At 43.9% G+C, this 19,139-nt stretch overlaps 1 long non-coding RNA gene and 1 pseudogene across 2 annotated transcripts in view; one reads left to right on the forward strand and one right to left on the reverse strand.

The window, feature by feature from the left end:
• Positions 1-4,884: 4,884 nt before the first annotated feature.
• On the forward strand, positions 4,885-5,246 carry LOC131279320 (cyclin-dependent kinase 2-associated protein 1 pseudogene; annotated as a pseudogene).
• A 2,509-nt stretch (positions 5,247-7,755) lies between these two features.
• LOC139439284 (uncharacterized) overlaps positions 7,756-19,139 on the reverse strand; it is a 57,186-nt gene continuing 45,802 nt past the window's right edge. The window contains exon 3 of one of the 2 annotated variants that reach the window (XR_011649165.1): positions 7,756-7,889. This is a non-coding gene — a long non-coding RNA (uncharacterized lncRNA). Of the gene's footprint in view, positions 7,890-8,690; positions 8,750-19,139 lie in introns of those variants that run through there. The other variant, XR_011649166.1, reaches the window with a different exon arrangement.

The raw sequence follows: 19,139 nt of genomic DNA on the forward strand, positions 1-19,139 counted from the left end.
AGAAGACTTAGCTGGTGGACAACAGAGAAAGCACCACAAATCTGCTAGCATTTACCTTTCCTCTGATGAAAGTCTTGCTCTATAATAAGGAAGATATGGTGTAAAAGATTCTGTAGGAGTGAATCAATGGAGACTATCAAATCTGGATGTTGATACTGGTTTAAGTGAACATTCTGGTGATTGGTTGAATCAGGATTCAGTTTCAGATCAATTCAGTGTATAATTTGAAGTTGAATCTCTTGATTCAGAAGATTAGTGAAGAAGGACAAGAACTCTCATATGAAGATGATCAGGTTTATCAAGTTACTGTATATCAAGCAGGGGAGAGTGATACAGACTCATCTGAAGAAGATCCTGAAATTTCCTTAGCTCTCTGTGGGAAATGTACTTCATGCAATGAAATGTATCCTTCCCTTGTGGAAATGCATTACAACAGATGTGAGAATTGGCTTCCTGAAGATAAAGGAAATGATAAAGGGAAAATACCTGGGAAAGCCATACTAGAAAACTCAACACATGTGTAGAAGAGGACTTTAATGTTTCTGATTTCAGAAAAATGACATAGAGGAAAAGAATAAAATCACACAAGCCTCCCAATCCCAAGAAAATGAGGGCTATTCTCAGCCATCAATTTCTAGTAGCAACATTTATACCAGTAAGAAGATGTCAGCCATCTGCCCATTGGGATTTAAGCCCCCTCTCAAGTAGAAGCAGTGGGATCACCATCCTGAAATTCTCAAGACTGGGGAGTGAACAATGGACTAAAGTAGACTTAGTATTATTCTATTATAGATTTAATATTATTCTAGCAATGGAAGAACTTTTATCATTGATGTAAAGGTAGTGGCCACCAGAGGTTCTGAGGTGAGGGAGAGGGAAGAATAGATATAATATGGGGACATTTGGGGCATTGGAATTGTCCTGCATGACATTGCAATGACAGGTATAGGCCATTACATTTGGTCATAACCTATAAAATTGGGTAAGGCAGAGTGTAAGCTATAATAGAAACTATAGTACATTGTTAATAACAATGCTTCAATGTGTGTTTATCAATTGTAGCAAATTTACCACACTAATGAAAGATGTTAATGTGGGAAAGTGTGGGAGGGTTAGGGTGAGGGGTTGGGGACTATGGGAATCCCCTATATTTTTTATTAAACATTTATATAATCTAAAGCTTCTTTAAAAATTAAAAAAAAATTAAAGCTGTCCGAGAGTTTGAGAGGAATGAAACACAAGATAAAGAAAAATGCATGGAATCTAGTTTCCATCTTTGTGCCATTGAACCTTGTGACCTAAAATTGACTGTATCATCAAAAAAGGACATCTTATGGATTGTTTTACATGTTCAAAAGAGCTAAAAAAAAAACCCACAAAAAACAAAATAAGGCCTGCCCAATATGTAGGCAGCTAGTTCAAATGATTATGCTAACTTATTTCTCCTAATTGACTTGTTTGTAAGAGTAGAATTATATATTTCTAACTATGTAACTCTAAAAACTCAGATAGTTATTTTAGCAACATTAAATTTATTTTTATGTTTTTATACATATTGAAGTGTAAAAGTATCTCAGTCCATGTAGAATTCTTCTCCTTAATGTAATTTACCTACTTGGGGAGGGGATATGGTTTAGTGAATATTCATTTCATTTTAGGAAAATTTCACTTCTCTTTATAGTTCATATTTGGGTTTTAATGTAATTTGAATTGGCTATATAGCTGGTTATTTTGGCAACATTAAATTTATTTTTATGTTTTCATACATATTGAAGCTTAAAAGTATCTCAGTTCATGTAGAATTCTTCTCCTTAATATAATTTACCTACTAGGGGAGGGGATGGGTTTAGTGAATGAAAATTTCACTTCTGTTTATAGTTCATGTTTGGGTTTTAATGTAATTTGAATTGGTTATATAGCTGGTTTTTTAACTCTATCCTTCATATTTTAATTCATTTCTACCTTCACTTAAATAAAAATAACTGATTTTTCAAAATATAAGTAGGGTATTCACATATACATTATTTAGTACATTTCTTTTAAGGAGATAAATTTTGTGAGATTTATTATTTAAATTTTAGATACTCTTAAATCTTCTCATCCTTACTCTGCTCTTTCAGAGTCTCTTAAAATATTCTTTACAGGGAAGCAGACTTGGCCCAGTGGCTAGGGTGTCTGTCTACCACATGGGAGGTCCACAGTTCAAACCCCAGACCTCCTTGACCTGTGTGGAGCTGGCCCACGTGCAGTGCTGATGTGCACAAGGAGTGCCGTGCCACACAGGGGTGTCCCCTGTGTAGGGGAGCCCCATGTGCAAGGAGTGTGCCCCGTAAGGAGAGCTGCCCAGCATGAAAGAACGTGCAGCCTGCCCAGGGATGGCACCACACACATGGAGAGCTGATGCAGCAAGATGATGCAACAAAAAGAGACACAGATTCCCAAGCCGCTGACAATAGAAGCCAACAAAAACAAGAACACAGCAAATGGACACAGAGAACAAATGGCTGGGGATGGGGGGCAGGAAGGGCAGAGAAAAAAATCTTTAAAAGATATTCTTTACAGATAAATAGAAATTGGTAGTTATATTCTCTGCCACTGAAGTAAAAAAATGTACCACTTGTTCTCCAGGTATAGGTGGTGATGATATTGTCCATTGAGAGTCTTTCAGAAGAGCCAGTACAACTTTTTTTAAAGCTCTGCAGTAAAATGCGGAGTTGTCCTGGGAGGTCCAATGTGACATACATTTTCAGGATTTGGTGGGAATTGTTTGTTTCTCTCAAGTGAAAAACAGTTTAATTCACTTTGAAGTGTCTTCTTAGACAGGATTACACAGTCTCTATTAATTGCCTAGACATCAGAACTTTACTTAAGACCAGTTTCAGAAACAAGTGAATTCAGAAGGATTAATTCATAAATTAGTTAAAAGGAAGAACTGTTCATTTTTTAAAAAATAGCTGGAAAGGTCAACATTTCTCTAAATTATCCAGAAAATATACATCACTTCCTTCAAGAATTAATTACAGGGTCATGGGATTCTAATATTGCTGTCAAACTGCACAGATTAATTTATTGATTTATATATATGTATGAGTCCTTCAGCAAAATAGTATGAATAAACAAACCTTTAGATAAGTGGAGTTGAGTTTTAATTTAAAGTTCCAGTGTTTTGCTTCTGGTTATGACAAGTTGAGGGCAATAAAATAAACTGAACTATGAGTTTAGAACAGAACTGAGGGCCAATTTTAAACAGCAACATAGTGTGGGGGAAGCTGCCTCTGGCACAGGTGTTGTATTGGTCATCTTGTTGCTAAGCGCTATTTTTAGATACTAACCCGGTTAAGTTTCCATTTCCCCACCCTCGCTGAAGCAATTAAGTTTCTATTCTTACACCACTCCCCCGGGCTCCAATTGGGCACTCCCTAAAGAGCAGGAAAGTCTTTCCACTGACGTTGCCAAATAACCATCTGCACATGTGTGTGGCATGAGAATCAAAATCTAGCTAATCAATCATTTACTGACACATGTGTTGTCATCAGTATGTACCACCTCATTCATCCCTGGCTATAAATACCCCTGATTGACCCTCAATAAACGAGACTTGATCAGAATCCTGTCTTGTCTCCATTCTTTGTGTCTCTTGTCCCTTTTCATTCCCAATCCCTCCCTCAGGTCTTGGTTCTACTGATCCGCGGGTCGGGTCAATAGTGTGTCTGTTATTAGCAGTAGATTGTTATAGATAGACTTCATAAAAACAATAAACACATCCACATATGACTTACCCATGTATACGTATGTAAATATAAAACAAATGGCTGAAGGTATTGGTAATTAAGCCAAAGCTATTCTCAAATACAGTAAAGCTTAATTAATTTTTAATTTGATACCTCCAGCTAGAGCTAAACAGAATACATCCTTTCTTAGAAGAGTTAGTATAAATGAGATAATTAAATATACATTCAGAGTATATCTTTGCAGTGATTATGCTGCTTACAATGCAAACTGAGCAAATGGAATCTCATTCTAAATGCCTATGGATTATTAATGTGGTCTTGATTACCTAAATTTTAAAGCATGGTGTAAAATATTATTGATTGATTTACAAAGAAACAACTTATTAAGTGATTTTAAAAATTTAAAAAGCAATGCTATTGTTGTAGAGAAATCAGGTGTGTGAGGTATCGAAGACCAGGACACGAGAGTACTGAGAAGGAAGTTGGTTTATTTCAACCGGCTGGGCTCAGTGGACTCTTGTCCTAATAAAAACCGAGGCCCGAATAGCTTTTTTCAGACCCTTTTATACAGAGGATATAGGATTAGGGAGACTAACAGTGATGGCAAACAGACCTCTGGTTAGGTTCTTCAGTGTTTGATCTTAGTATCAGATAGGTTATTTCCTCCAGGCGAGTTACATATTCTCCACATCCAAGGCAGCTTGGATTAGCATATCTTCCATATCTCATCTGGAAGCAACCCTAAATACACATTTAGTCTCACATCGTATCTGATCATTCAGAGACTGTAGGGCCTATATTACTTATTTGGCTATTTTGGGGACCAGGTACACTGGGAAACAATTTTGAATTTATGCACAGGCTATATCACTGCTACTTCTCTAAAGTTAGATCTAGCTCAACTCCAGTTATTTATGGGTTTCTAGCATTATAAATTTAACTGATTGCTGGGTTTGCCAATATCTAGATGATAAAGACAGACCTAGATATTTGCCGGTGCGGCCCGAGCCGCCAACAAAAAGTGCGCGGGAGACCGGCGGGCGCACGAACGGGTGCAGGGGCCACGGGCGCAGCGCCCCCTCGCCGCCTCACTGCTGCCACAGCCACCACCGCGGGCCAGCCCCGCACACCCTGCGCCCCGCCGCCCGCGGGGATGCCTTACAAACTGAACTTGAATGCGCACATGCCCGCTGCCTCCCTCAAGCGGCTGGAGTGTCCACTCTCCTTCTACCAGCATGGCGACATCCTCGCAGTACCACCAGCTGCTGAGTGACTATGGCAGCCATCCCTTGGCTACACCCAGGGAACTGGGAAGAGCCAGGTGCCCCAAAGCAAATATGCTGAGCTGCTGGCCATCATCAAAGAGCTGGGGAAAGAGATCAGACCCACCTACGCAGGGAGCAAGAGCGCCATGAAGAGATTGAAACGAGGCATCATTCATGCTAGAGGACTGGTTCGGGAGTGCTTGGCCAAAACAGAACAGAATGCCAGATCCTAGCCACCTCGTTAGCTTTGAAGGCTTTCCATCTTTACAAGATGAGAAGTTACAGTTCATCTACCTGTTCAGATGTAACTCTTTTGTTTTCAAAATGTTAACAGTTTGTTTTCATGGTTCATTAGGCTCTGAACCTACCGACTAAGATTGAGAAAAAATTTTGCAGTTGATTAGGATTTGTGTTTTAAGTAGTTAGGAAGTACCCGGGTATTTTTTTAAGCATTGATTAAAAAAATAATACATGGAAAAGTTACCTATCTTACATCAAACTATAGTTTGCCTCCAAGATACCAGTATCTCACTTTAATCTTCTCTTGAATATATTTATGTTACCTAAGTTGTTATTTTCATAAGCTAATACAACTCTAAGGATTCTGTTTTTAGCAAATACTGACAGCACGCTTTTCTTAGTAGCCAGTCCCAGTTTGGCAATACAGTGTAGATTCTGCTTAATATAACTTTTTGCTTAAGCATTTGCATGACTATTAGTGCTTTGAAGTCAAATAAAAAGTGCACAAGTTATAAATACAGAAGAGCAATCTATCATACCGAACAAGGATCCCCCAAAATTTTCATACTGAGACTGTGTAGCTTTCAGTTTTGTGTTTCCTGTAAGTTGATCAAAATGTCTGGGAAAAAATGACTGAAATTATTTGCATCTTTGTATGTATTTATTACTTGATGTAATAAAGCTTATTTTCATTAAAAAAAAAAAAAAGATGGACCTAAAATAGTGTTCCATTCAGGCAAAAGTGATCACTGGCCAAAAAAAGAGGTAAATGTTTAATAAAAAGATTTGGTATCCTGTTAAAAATTAGTCAGCCCTTGTTACAGATTAGTAAGTTAAATGTATTTGGCATTGGGACACTTTATTTGAAGCTTTAACTACATTTTCACAACTTATAATTTGGTGACTATAAACTCTTCTTTATGCAAGAAAACTGTAATAAGACAGGGCCAAAATTGGATATATACAAGTCTGGTTGTATATATTGGTTGTATATAACCAATCAATCAGGTTAGATTCAGACAATAGATTTGGGACTCCCATAGTCAAAGACTGAGAGCTTAAAAGTGACTCCAATAATGATACTTTTACTGTTGTAACAAAGAAAATCACTAAATTAGATATTCATTCAATGACAAGTATCCCACTTGCATGTGTAATGCCTGCATTATCTCTTTCCCCAATATGATAAACTTATATAACATGATTTAGTCAATATTCAGGTTATATTTAAAATGGAAACTCAACATACTTAATTGGGAGTAATATACATGATTTGTTACATCATTTAAATAGGAATGCTTTCTTCTTTCTCAGACTAATGGACTCTTGTAAAATGGCAATGTGCTGATGCTTATATGACCTCCTTAAAGGGTAAAAAAATACAAATAGACACTCAAGATGGTTTTCTGGATCTAATCTTAACCTAACTTTAGATCATATTGGATTGCTTATTTTCCATGTGGGAAAATATATAAAACTTTTCTCCATGTTTGGTCAGGAAGATGTGTACTAGGTTATCTTGTTCCATGTATACCAAAGATATTTACACTAGCAAGGGAATTTCCAGGAAGATGGCAGAGCAGGGAGATTCAGGACTCACTTCTCTTCCAAAAGAGCTAGTGAAGAGTCAGAAACTGTCTGTAACAGCTGTTCTGGAGCTCAGGAAGCCAAAGGAGTGTTATACAGCATCCAGAGAATGGTGTATAGAAAAGGCTGAGAAATTGTGCTAAAAACTGTGTGTACAACATTATGATTATAATAAAAGCCATTGATTATACACTTTGGATAGATCATAGTGTATGTGAACACATCTCAAAAAAACAACTTAATGAACTAATAAATAATTTTGCAAGAGTAGCCAGAAATAGCAACTATGTACAGCAGGGGAATCATAGAGAGGTTGAGAGGTGAGGAATTTTCCTGTTTGTTTTTTATTATTACTGAAATAATAGAAATACTCCAATAATGATTGAAGTGAAGAATGCACAACTATGTGATCATACCAAATTCCACTGTTTTTTTACTTTGTGTGAATTGTAAGTTTTATTAATATGTATAAATAAAATTGATTTGTTAAAAAAGAACACTACACAGTCTAATTACAATTTTTATCAAGTTTAAAAAATACTGAGTAGCTCACTCTATACTTACAGCTGGCACCCATCCCCCATTCATGATATGGGCTATCTTAGGATCTAGTCCCTGGCTGGCTGTTGTGGGTGGAGAGGAACGTGGACGTCTACCCCCACAATGGTGGGATTGAGCATATCTTTTGATCAGCAAGTTTTGATTACTGAGTTCCAGTTCTGAACCGCTGTTTTAGCTAACCCAGACAAGGACAGCCACTGCCATTGACTCAACCCCACTGCTGACATGGAGGAAGGCAGTTAAAGCTTAAAGGCACAATACCCCCTTAGGGTTGCAGGGAACAGTTTTCTAAAGGGTGCCTATTTTTGGCAGGCCAGGAATTCAAGCTTCACCGAGTTGTGAAAAAGGCTTCTGGTGTCTTACCTGTACCTTTCTCCAGGGCTCATTGGGGCTGGTCTGAGCCCTTTTTGTGAGTCTCTGGTCCTCATTTGACTGGAAATACTGACTTCAGAAAGTCCTTTCTGAGGTGACCATCCTCCAAGATTTTGCATATCATGTAAAACAGCTAGAGGCAATGAAAGGAGTGTGTGAAAAAAAAAAAAAAACCAGAACAGATCAATATTCTCAGAGAACTAGGAAAGAATCTTTTTTCTTAGGGTAAAACAATTATACACATAGTACAATCTTAAAAATTATACCAAATATCCAGGGCTAGAATGAGATGAAGAACTGGGAAAATTTGATCAATTAAATACAGCCAATTCTAAGTGTCAGAGAAGAGTTTTACTATAAAGCCAATCAACAAAAAATACTAGGCAAGAGAAAGAAACTGACCTTCATGTTGGGGCACTTTGTTTTTTTTTTTGTTTTTTTTTTTTTTTTAAAGATTTATTTATTTATTTAACTTCCCCCCCTCCCCTGGTTGTCTGTTCTTGGTGTCTATTTGCTGCGTCTTGTTGCTTTGTCCGCTTCTGTTGTCGTCAGCGGCACGGGAAGTGTGGGCGGCGCCATTCCTCGGCAGGCTGCTCTTTCTTTTCTCGCTGGGCGGCTCTCCTCACGGGCGCACTCCTTGCGCGTGGGGCTCCCCCACGCGGGGGACACCCTTGCGTGGCACGGCACTCCTTGCGCGCATCAGCACTGCGCATGGCCAGCTCCACACGGGTCAAGGAGGTCCGGGGTTTGAACCGCGGACCTCCCATATGGTAGACGGACGCCCTAATCACTGGGCCAAAGTCCGTTTCCCAATGTTGGGGCACTTTGAAACTTTATGTGGAGCCCAGGAAAGATCACATATTCTTGGAGCTAATTCATTCCTGTGGGCTTGAGAACTTGAATTGGATTCAATTTGGGGTCTTTGATTGGATTACTTCAGTGAGTCTAGGGTGGGTATCGGTCCTCTTGCTGGAGTCCTTTATAAATGGAGGGCTGAAAGCAGCAGATGTAATATAGCCTGTGCACAAATCCAAACTTATTTCCAAATATGCCTAGAAAGCCAATTGAGAAGTATAAACTCTGTAGGCTTTGGATATTCAGGGAGGATATAAGCTGGAATGTGGGGGGGGGGGGGGTTAGTGCTAAATGCTGACTTGGAATTTGGGGGATATGCATTAATTCAAGCTTACCTGCGGGAAATAACCAATCCAATACTCAGACAAAACACTTGAAGAAACTAACAAAAATATTTTTGCATACATACAAGCACAATTTTTCTTCCCACTCTTATTTCCTCTGTACAAAAGGGACCCAAAAAATTCTATTTGGGGCTCAGTTTTTATTATGACAGGAGTCCACCAATTCTGGCTGGTCTAAATAAATCAACTTCCAGGTGGTAGACTTGGCCCAGTGGTTAGGGTGTCCACCTACCACATAGGAGGTCTGCAGTTCAAACCCAGGGCCTCCTTGACCATGTGGAGCTGGCCCATGTGCAGTGCTGATGTGCACAAGGAGTGCCGTGCGATGCAGGGGTGTCCCCCACATAGGGGAGCCCCACACAAAGGAGCACACCCTGTAAGAAGAGCCGCCCAGCACAAAAGGAAGTGCAGCCTGCCCAGGAATGGTGCCACACAGAGATCTGACACAACAAGATGATGCAATAAAAAGAAACACAGATTCCCATGCCACTGACAACAACAGAAGTGGACAAAGAAGATGCAACAAATAGACAGAGAACAGACAACTGGGGTGGGGGGGAGGGGAGAGAAATAAATAAATAAATAAATCTTTAAAAAAAATAATAAGGCAAATTCCTTCTCAGAGTTCTCGTGTCCTGGCCTTCAACACCACATACACCTGACTTCCCTGCTACTACAATTCTGGGGGCTTGTCCAGGATTGTGCTGAGAAGATCAGAGGTGGCAACAATTGTTTGCCCCTTTCAGATGTCTCTGAGGAGGCTGGGAGGGCCCAGGTGAAACCCAGCCCTGGATGCCCCTGGACTCCCCTTTTAGTCCAGAAAGAGGTTGTGGTCTTCACCAGAGCCCTCCTGGAAGAACCAGAGCACCAGTGCATTTGAGAGACAATGAGAATGAAGCAAGGAGCACTACACATCAGATGGGTAAGACCCCCAGGGGCATAGTGCAGGAAAAGCCTAATTCTAAAATAAGGAGGGAGACTGATCAGCTCTCTAAAAGGGGAGGCCCCAGTACACCTGAGAATACAGGAGGAAGGTACCTCCTCTCCAGGTTCGAGAAAAGGAAAGGGGGGTGGTTGTGTGCATGTGATTGTGGCAACTGGGTGAGATGCAGAAAGTCACTTCTGTGTGGCAAGTGCAGAGTCCTGATCTGTGGTTCTGTGGTGACCTCATATGATCAAGGGCAGTCTGGGGGGTCCCTGCAAAGGGACCCTCTTCCAAGTCAGGGGCTTATACAGACCTGCTAAGGTTAAGAGGTGCCGAAAGTTTCCGTGAGGGTTGCGACCAGAGATGGACTAAGTGTATGGCTTGAGTGACTGTTGTGTACCATCAGCACAGGGTGGAAACATGGGAAACACACAAAGTAGGACCCTCTTCAGTTGTATGCTGAAAAACTTCCCCCATGCATTCCATGAAGATGTATACAGCATAAGGTTCCAACCAGGAAAGCTTAGGATGCTTTGTGAATTAGAATGACCAACTTTTGGCATGGGCTGGCCCCAGTATGGCATTTTAGATCCCTGGATCATCCATAAAGTCCATGATGCAGTAACTGGAAACCCAGGACACCCAATTCCCCTACATTGATCCTTTGGAAAATGCTGTAAGCCAAAATCCACCTTGGTTAGGGTAGAGTATGAATATGGAAGCTAGAATTTGCCTAATACAGAAACCAAGGAGTGCTGTCCCAGGGACCATACCAAACAATCACCATGCAAAGGGCCCAGAGAAAGTGTACCCTGAGTCCAGTGCCAATCTGCCCATTTTAGAAGGGCCATACAAACATGAATTTCTGCCACCGTATGCAATGACTCCTGCCCCAGAAATACTAAGGAATGAAAATGAGCTAGTCTCTCTAAGCAGTGCCCCATTATCATCATCCACACAGGGAAGAGACACCCATACCACCCCCACCACTGATTTTATCACCATCTGAGAGGGCACCTATACCATCCCTGCAGTTACCTTTATCGAACCAGAGAGCCCTATGCCATCCCTGTAGCAGCTTTTACCATCTCCTCAGTGGTCTTTGATACCTTCTGCAATGGAAAATACAGATCTGCAGCTTTTACAGCCCATTGCCCCTGGCAATGCTGCTGCAGTGCTGCCAATCAGTCAGGGTGGAGATGCTGAGAGGTAGCAACTTAAACCACAGGAACCCCTACGGGCAGAGGAAGCACAGAAAAAGCCTGCCTACCAGCTACCTTTCCATGAAGGCTGGACCCCAATTTTTTACGATGCACATGGCTAGGTTCGGGGGGGACCTGGACATTCATCTATCAGCCCTTTACCACAACGGACCATTTTAACTGGAAAAGCCATACCTCACCATTCTCAGAGAAGCCTCAAGCCATGATGGACATTTTCCAGTCCATCATACAGACCCACAAACCCACTTGGGTTGATTGTAAACAATTTATAATGACTTTATTAAACTTTGAAGAAAGAATGTATGTCATGCAGGGAGCTCTAACCTGGCTTAGCACCCACCTGAGGAAAGTTTGGACAGTGACCAATATGCCCACTTGCAGTCCCCAGAGGAGGACCCCCTGTGGGATCCAAAGAGCACAACCAGGCTCAACTGACTAGAAACTTTCCATAGGGCCTTAGTTGAATGATTCATGGTGGGGAGCCACAAGACAGTAAATATGGCAAAAACTACTCAAATTCTACAGGCTCTGGATGAGAGTCCAGCTCAATTCTATGAGAGGCTGTGCAGCATGTTTTGTGTATGCACACCCTTCAAACCCAGATGCTCCTGAGTGCCAAACAATGGTCAACGCAGCATTCATTTCCCAATCACAAGCTGACACCCAAAGAAAACTGCAGAAGTTGGATGGGTTTGCTGGAATGAATATCTCTCAGCTCATGGAAGTAGCTACTAAAGTCTATGCCAACCATGATGTAGAAACAAGGAGGGAAGAAAGTCAGAAGATGAAGAAGAAGGCATATCTTCTGACAGTGGCAATCATGGAAAAATCCATTCCTGTGTCAAGGAGAGTAAATTGGGAATCCCCTGCCCCAAGGAGAGGGAAGGGCCTATGCTAGGGCAAAATTAGTGTGTGTACTGCAAAGAAGATGGGCATTGGAAGCAAGAGTGTCCCAGCTGGCCACTCAACCCTGCCACTGCTGTTAAAACATTAACCAGGAAAGCTAGTGGGGCATCACAAACAAAAACCTGGGTCCAAAAAAGTTCAGGAAAAAACCCCTGCAAATCAGATAATTGGGCTGACAGGAATAGAGGACTCTGATGGAGATTATTAGGACAGACTGGGTTCCTATTCTCCCGGCCCTGCAGAGCCTATGGTCAGAGTCCAAATTGGGGGCCACACCATACATATGATGTTTGATGCTGGGGCTCAACATTCTGTAATGACCAAGCCAATTGGGCCTCTCTCAAAAAGACAGGCCACTGTCATAGGTGCAACTGGCAAAAGTACCCAATGGCCCTTCCTGCAAGCCAGGACCTGCAACATTGGGAGAAAAGAGGTCACACACAAATTCCTTTATCTTCAGAGTGCCCAGTCCCCCTCCTGGGTTGCGACCTGCTGTCTAAACTGCAGCTCAAATTACCTTTGATGTCACGGGGCAATCCACACTGACACTGGGGCCACAGGACCCTCTGAGAATAGTGCTAACCCTTCCTCTGCAGGAGGAATGGAGACTGTTTTGCCTCAGTGAAACTGGCCAGTCCATGCCCATGCAGCTCCCTTTTGAAGATGCACCTGAAGTATGGGCAGAGGGTAACCCAATAGGGATGGCACATGACATTCCTCCAATTATTATTGAAATAAAGGCCACAGACAGTCCAATAAGCATAAAGCAATATCCAGTACCACGTGAAGCACAAGCAAATGTCCAGCTATTTATTCAGAGATTACTGAATGAAAGCATATTGAGCCATGCCAGTCTCCATGGAACACTGCACTCTTTCCAGTTAAAAAAGCTGATGGGGATTACCGCCCAGTCCAGGACTTACTAGCAGTTAATTCGGCAGTAATAACCCTTCATTCTGCAGTTTCTAATCCATATACTTTTCTCAGCTTAATACCCTCATTGGCAATCTACTTTTCATGCCTAGATCTTAAGGATGCCTTCTTCTGCATTTGGGTAGTGCCCTGCAGCCAGCCAATTTCCACTTTTAGGTGGGACAATCTGAACCCAGATGAAAAGCAGAAGCTAACATGGATGCAACTGCCTCAGGGGTTTAAAAATGCCCCCACTATTTTTGGACAAGGTCTGGCTAGTGATCTCAAATCCTTTAAACCAGAAAGCCATAACTGTTTTCTCCTCCATTATGTAGATGACCTCATTCTCAGAAGTCCCACCTACCAAGACTGTGCTGGTGGAACCCATGGTCTTTTAAAGCATCTACAGCAAAAAGGCTATCGAGTGTCTAAGAAAAAAGCTGAAATATGCCTGCCTCAGGTCAAATATCTAGATTATAAAAATAATGCAGGGGCCCCATGAATTGGGACTTGAAAGAAAGAAAGTTATCTGTAGTCTCCCTGAGCCCAACAGCCACCAGAAGCTGCCAGTTCCTCAGTGCAGCAGGATTCTGCCACAATTGGAGCCCCAATTTTGGGGTCCTCATGTGCCCTTTATATGAAGTCACAAAGGGGAAAGATTATGATTCCCTGCTCTGGGAAAGCCCACAGAAAAATGCTTTCATTGCTCTCAAACAAGCTCTAATGGAAGCACTGAGCCTCAGGCTTCCAGATCTCAGTAAACCATTCTACCTCTACGTTCACAACTGCCAAAGGATCACAGTAGGGGCACTCACTCAATACCTCAGTTCCTGGCAAAGACCCATAGCTATCTGTTCAAGCAACTGGACACTAGCCCAAAGACAGGCTCTCATGTCTGCAAGCTGTAGCAGCTGTAGTCATTTTTACACTAGAAGCTATAAAATTGGTTCTGCATGCAGTAATCATAGTCTTCAAAGCCAAAGGAACACACCGGCTAACTAACAGCTGCCTGGTTAAATATCGAACCCCATTATGTGGTTTCCCTTCAACTGGAACTTGTAAAAACCCTAAATCCTGCCACTCTACTACCCGTGGAGCTGGGGATTCTAGCCCATAACTGCCTGAAAACATCACAAGAAGTATATTCCAGCAGGCCAGACCTCCAAGACCAGCCACTGGCAAATTCTGACATGGAGTTCTTTATGGATGGGAGTAGCTTTATGCAGGACAGCAATCAGTGAGTGGGATATGCTGTGGTATCAGGAGGCCCAGAGCCTCCTGGATAGCAAATCAGCACAGAAAGTCAAACTCATTGCCCTCACCCAAGCCCTACAACTTGCAGCTGGAGCAAAGGTTAATATCTACACAGGCTCCAAATATGCCTTCTTTACCCAGCATATGCACTGAGCCTTATACAAACAAAAAGAACTCATCAACTCAGGAGGAAAGAGCATTAAATATGGCACAGGATTCTGGAACTACTAGAAGCAGTTTGGAAACCTACCAAAGTGGCTGTAATGCACTGCAAGGGACACCAGACAAGCCACAGCCCTGTCACCCAGGGAAATCAGAGGGCAGATGCTGAAGCAAAAAGAGTGGCATGGGAAGGATCCCTATCTAAAAACCTGGCCACTGCTCTCATTCCTCAACCTTTTTAATTATCTGAAACTCCAGTATACACTGCCTGCCACAGCCTCTGAATCAACAAGAGCTGCAATACACTCAAGCCGAGAGAGTGGATACTCTCTGAGGGTGGGATATAAGGAGAAAATGGATGGTGGACATTGCCCGATCACACAATAGTTGTGCCACAAATATTAGCCACAACATTAGTTCAACACTACCATGAGAAGACACACTTGGGAAAAACCCATCTTAAAGAAGTTTTAGAAAGATTCTTCAGGTGGCAGACTTGGCCCAGTGGTAAGGGCATCCGTCTACCACATGGGAGGTCTGCGGTTCAAACCCCGGGCCTCCTTGACCCGTGTGCAGTTGGCCGATGCACAGGGCGCAAGGAGTGCCCTACCATGCAGGGGTGTCCCCCGCATAAGGGAGCCCCACGCACAAGGAATGCAACCAGTAAGGAGAGCCACCCAGTGTGAAAGAAAGTGCAGCCTGCCTAAGAATGGTGCTGCCCACACGGAGAGCTGACACAACAAGATGATGCAACCAAAAGAAACACAGATTCCTGTGCTGCTGACAACAACAGAAGCGGACAAAGAAGATGCAGCAAATAGACACAGAGAACAGACAACCGGGGTGGGATGGGGGAGGGGAAATAAATAAATAATAATTTTTTTTAAAAAAAGAAAGATTCTTCTACATCCCAAGTCTGGCTGCTATCACCCATGCCATATGCCAGTGGTGCATCACAAGTGCAAAAATAAAACCTTTGGCAGGGGGCCTATGGGAGTCCCAGGAGTCCAAAGAATTGACAATATGCCTCTTGAAGATCTAGTAGTTGATTTCACTGAAATGCCACACTCTGGAAGTTATAAATATCTCCTAGTCCTTGTTTGCACCTTTTCTGGCTGGGTGGAAGCCTTTCCCACTTGAACATAAAGAGCTGAAGAAGTAACCAAAGTTCTCAGGGAAATCATTCCTAGATATGGGCTACCCCTCTCAATTGGCTCTGACAATGGACCCACCTTCGTCTCTGAAACCACTCAAAAATTGCCAAAGCACTGAGCATCTGATGGAAACTGCACACCTCTTCCCATCCTCAAAGCTCAGGAAAGTAGAGTGAATGAACCATACAATAAAGACTTATATTGCCAAGATTTGCCAAGAAACTGGGCCAAAATGGGTGCAAGTACTTCTGAGTCCTCTTCTCCAAGTTTGGGCAAGCCCAAGCTGAAAGCCAAGCCTAACCTCTTTTGAAATCCTCTTTCAGAAACCACCCCCTTAATCCAAAATATAGAAGGGGATCTCGGAGAAAGAGGAAACTTACCAATAGCTCAGCAAATGATCAGCTTATGAAAAACCTTACAAAATCTGCAACACTAGGTCCAAGAAAGGGCCCCCATTAGCTTAAGCAACTATATACACCTGGAGAAGCCAGGTGATGCAGTCTGTGTCAAAGACTGGAAATCAGCTCCACTAATCCCTCTATGGTGGGGACGCTATCTTGTCATTTTATCCACCCCCAGTGCAATTAAAGTAGCTGAAAGTACCCCATGGATACACCATAGCCGGGTCAAGCAAGCTGCCCCAGAGTCCTGGACCTGTATTCCAGATGCCCACAACTCAACCAAACTCATCTTGCAAAAGAACAAAACACCAAGCCCTGCTCCAGTCACACCCCAGAATCTGACTGGTCCGTGCATGGCTGAAGGTTGAGGATGGGACACCGAGCTCTGCTCCAATCACACCCCAGAAACTGATAGGTCTATGTACAGATAAAGAATAGTTTAATCCCAGTTACAATGCCCCTTTGATTATTCTCCCTACTCCTAGCCCTCACCCTCCCCTGGTCCCAGGTTGGCATCACAGAGTGTGAGCCATTATCCAAAAGGTGTGAATGGGGGCCCATGTCAATACCACATTAATATATCATAACCATTACACCTGCAAGGGCCATATAGCTGCCTGCCAGTTTCAAGGAATCTCCTATAGTGTCTGTAACATATCTGGTCAAATAATCTGCTATGACCCCAAACCTCCAACAGTCTCCTGTAAATGGGAAATAAGGGTGCTTAATCAAAATGGGGAGCTACTTAGCTCTACCCCAGCCACTAGCCAGAACCAATGAGTGTCCCTCCTATTTGATGCTTGCCAAGTTATAGACTCTGGGATACCATGGAACACCAATTGTGGAGGGCTTAGCAGGGAGCAAAAATATACTCATAACAATAAGTATATGTGTGGTCCAGAAGTGAAAAGTGCAGTCCAAGGGGGGCCTTCTGGTGTAAATGCATAGGTGCATACTACTGCCCCTACTGGTCCTGTGTCACCTGGGCCACATGGAATACAGATGCAACTAAACAGCCATCCTCACCAAAGGAATGGCTCTGGCCATTTATGCTGTCATTGTAACCACTTAAACCTCACCATCCTTAAACCTGAATCCCGACAGACTCAGGGAGTCCAAACGAGTCTCTGCATTGATGGTAGAGGAATAGACCCAGAAGACTACATCTGGGTTGCGTATTGGGAATACCCACTCACAAGTAAAGCCCATTCTGTGTTCCACTCCTTCTATGAAGAAATGGAAAAGCCCTTTTCCATTCTACAAGGAGTGAGAAACCTCTTCATAAGCCTAGCTGAAGTAGTAGGGGCAGCTTAAATGTCTCCTTGTGCTAAGTATGTGGAGGTACTAATATGGAAGACCAACGGCCCTGGGAAACTAGAGAACACAATTACAGCCAAACATATAATGAAACTGGCCTCTCAGCTGTCCCCTGAGATAGCATGTGGCCCTTGTAAACTTCTGTCATAGGAAAATATTGTGCTTCAAGGGCCTGCCTAAACTCTTCTTTATCTGTTAGAAACCTAACATGTACAGGGGGAGAATTCCAAAATTATACCACCAATATAACAGAGCCTTGGGGAACATGGAATGAATCTGACCTCACTCTCATAAATTGTACTTTGCCCAAATTAATCAGTGTGGAACTCCACTGCAAAAGACCCCTTTAATGCCCCAAATGGTCTGTACTGGATTTGTGGGAAAGTTGCATTCTGAGAACTTCCCCAAAACTGGTGTGGTACTTGTATGCTCAGTACAATAAAACCCTCCTTCTTCCTCATTCCCTTAATGGAAGGGAAAGAGCTAAGCCAGCCAGTGTATCAAAATATAAGAAAGGGCTGTCGTTACCTGGAGAGGTGAAGAATGGCCCCATGAATGTGTAATCCGGTACTATGTGGGCCAGCATCTCAGGCAGAGGATGACATGTGAATTTATTGAACCCTTATCTATATGCTAAACTGAAACATCCACTTGCAAGCCATGGTGGAAATAATAACTAATGAAACTGCCCATGCTCTAAACCTACTAGCCCAACAGCAAACTAAATTCAGAAATGCTATCTGTCAAAACCATCTCACCCTAGTGCGGTCACCAGTCGGGCTGAAGTGTGGTTTGCTGGCCTGGCGGGGGAGCAGCCGCGGTAGGCCAAGCCGCTGCCCCCATAATAGGGTGGCTGGTCGGACTCACTGCCACCCCTGAAGGGAGCTCGGCATGGGCGCAGAGTGCCCTCGGGTCTCCCCTTCTCGGCAGCCATGCTTCCGCGGCAGCCCCTCCTCCCGGATGGCGCCACCCGATGCCTGTGGGGCAGCACCCTTCTTCTTTCTCCCTGGGCAGGCGCAGGGTGGAAAATTCCAGTCTGCCCTTTTCCCCTCCCCCGACAGCAGCAACAGCCAGGTGTGGGTGGAAAAATCCAGCCCGCCCTTTTCCCCTCCCCCAACAGCAGCAACAGCCAGGTGTGGGTGGAAAAATCCAGCCCGCCCTTTTCCCTTCCCCCGACAGCAGCAACAGCCAGGCGTGGGTGGGAAACTCAAGTCTGCCCTCCACCCCAGCAACAGCAGCCACCAATCCCTAAACCCTGCCCCTTCCCCCAGCAACAGTGACAGCCAATCCCTAACCACCACCCCTCCCCCATCCAGTACCACCCACTGACCTTTCACCGGCGTGGCTTCGACCAATCAGCCTTCCCCAGCCCCTATAAAACTGTTGCCTCTCCCTCAGTAAAGTGGACTTGCGTGTTTACCTTGTCTCCGCGGTAGTTCTTCTGCCGTGCGCCCTCCAGTCCTGAGAGCCCCCGACAAGGGCCTGGCCTCCCTTGTCCCCAGTTCGTCGCCTGCTTCTCCGGGCGACCCCTTCGTCGCCGGCTTCGCCGGGCGACCCCGTCAGCCGAACCGCGCAACCCCTTGTGAGACCGATCCCTCGTCTGCTGCCGGACCGACCCCTCGTCCCAAGTGGGACCAACCCTTCGTCCCAAGCAGGACCGACCCCTCGTCCAGAGCTGGACCGACCCCTCGTCCGCAGCCAGACCCCACCTCTACTGACCGAGCAAACCGTCGCAGTTGGCGCCCAACGTGGGGCAGAGCACCCCTACCGCCACCGACTGAGCAAGCCACCGCAGCTGGCGCCCAACGTGTGGCAAGGCAACCCCACCACAGCACAACGTGGGGCAAGGCAACCCCACCACAGCCTCACTCCATAACCTGGCGGCCCCCCCTCCTCTCTTCTCACCTTGGGACTTCTCTCGTGCAACATT

Source organism: Dasypus novemcinctus, chromosome 7, assembly GCF_030445035.2.
Source record: "Dasypus novemcinctus isolate mDasNov1 chromosome 7, mDasNov1.1.hap2, whole genome shotgun sequence".
NCBI classification, from domain to species: domain Eukaryota; kingdom Metazoa; phylum Chordata; class Mammalia; order Cingulata; family Dasypodidae; genus Dasypus; species Dasypus novemcinctus.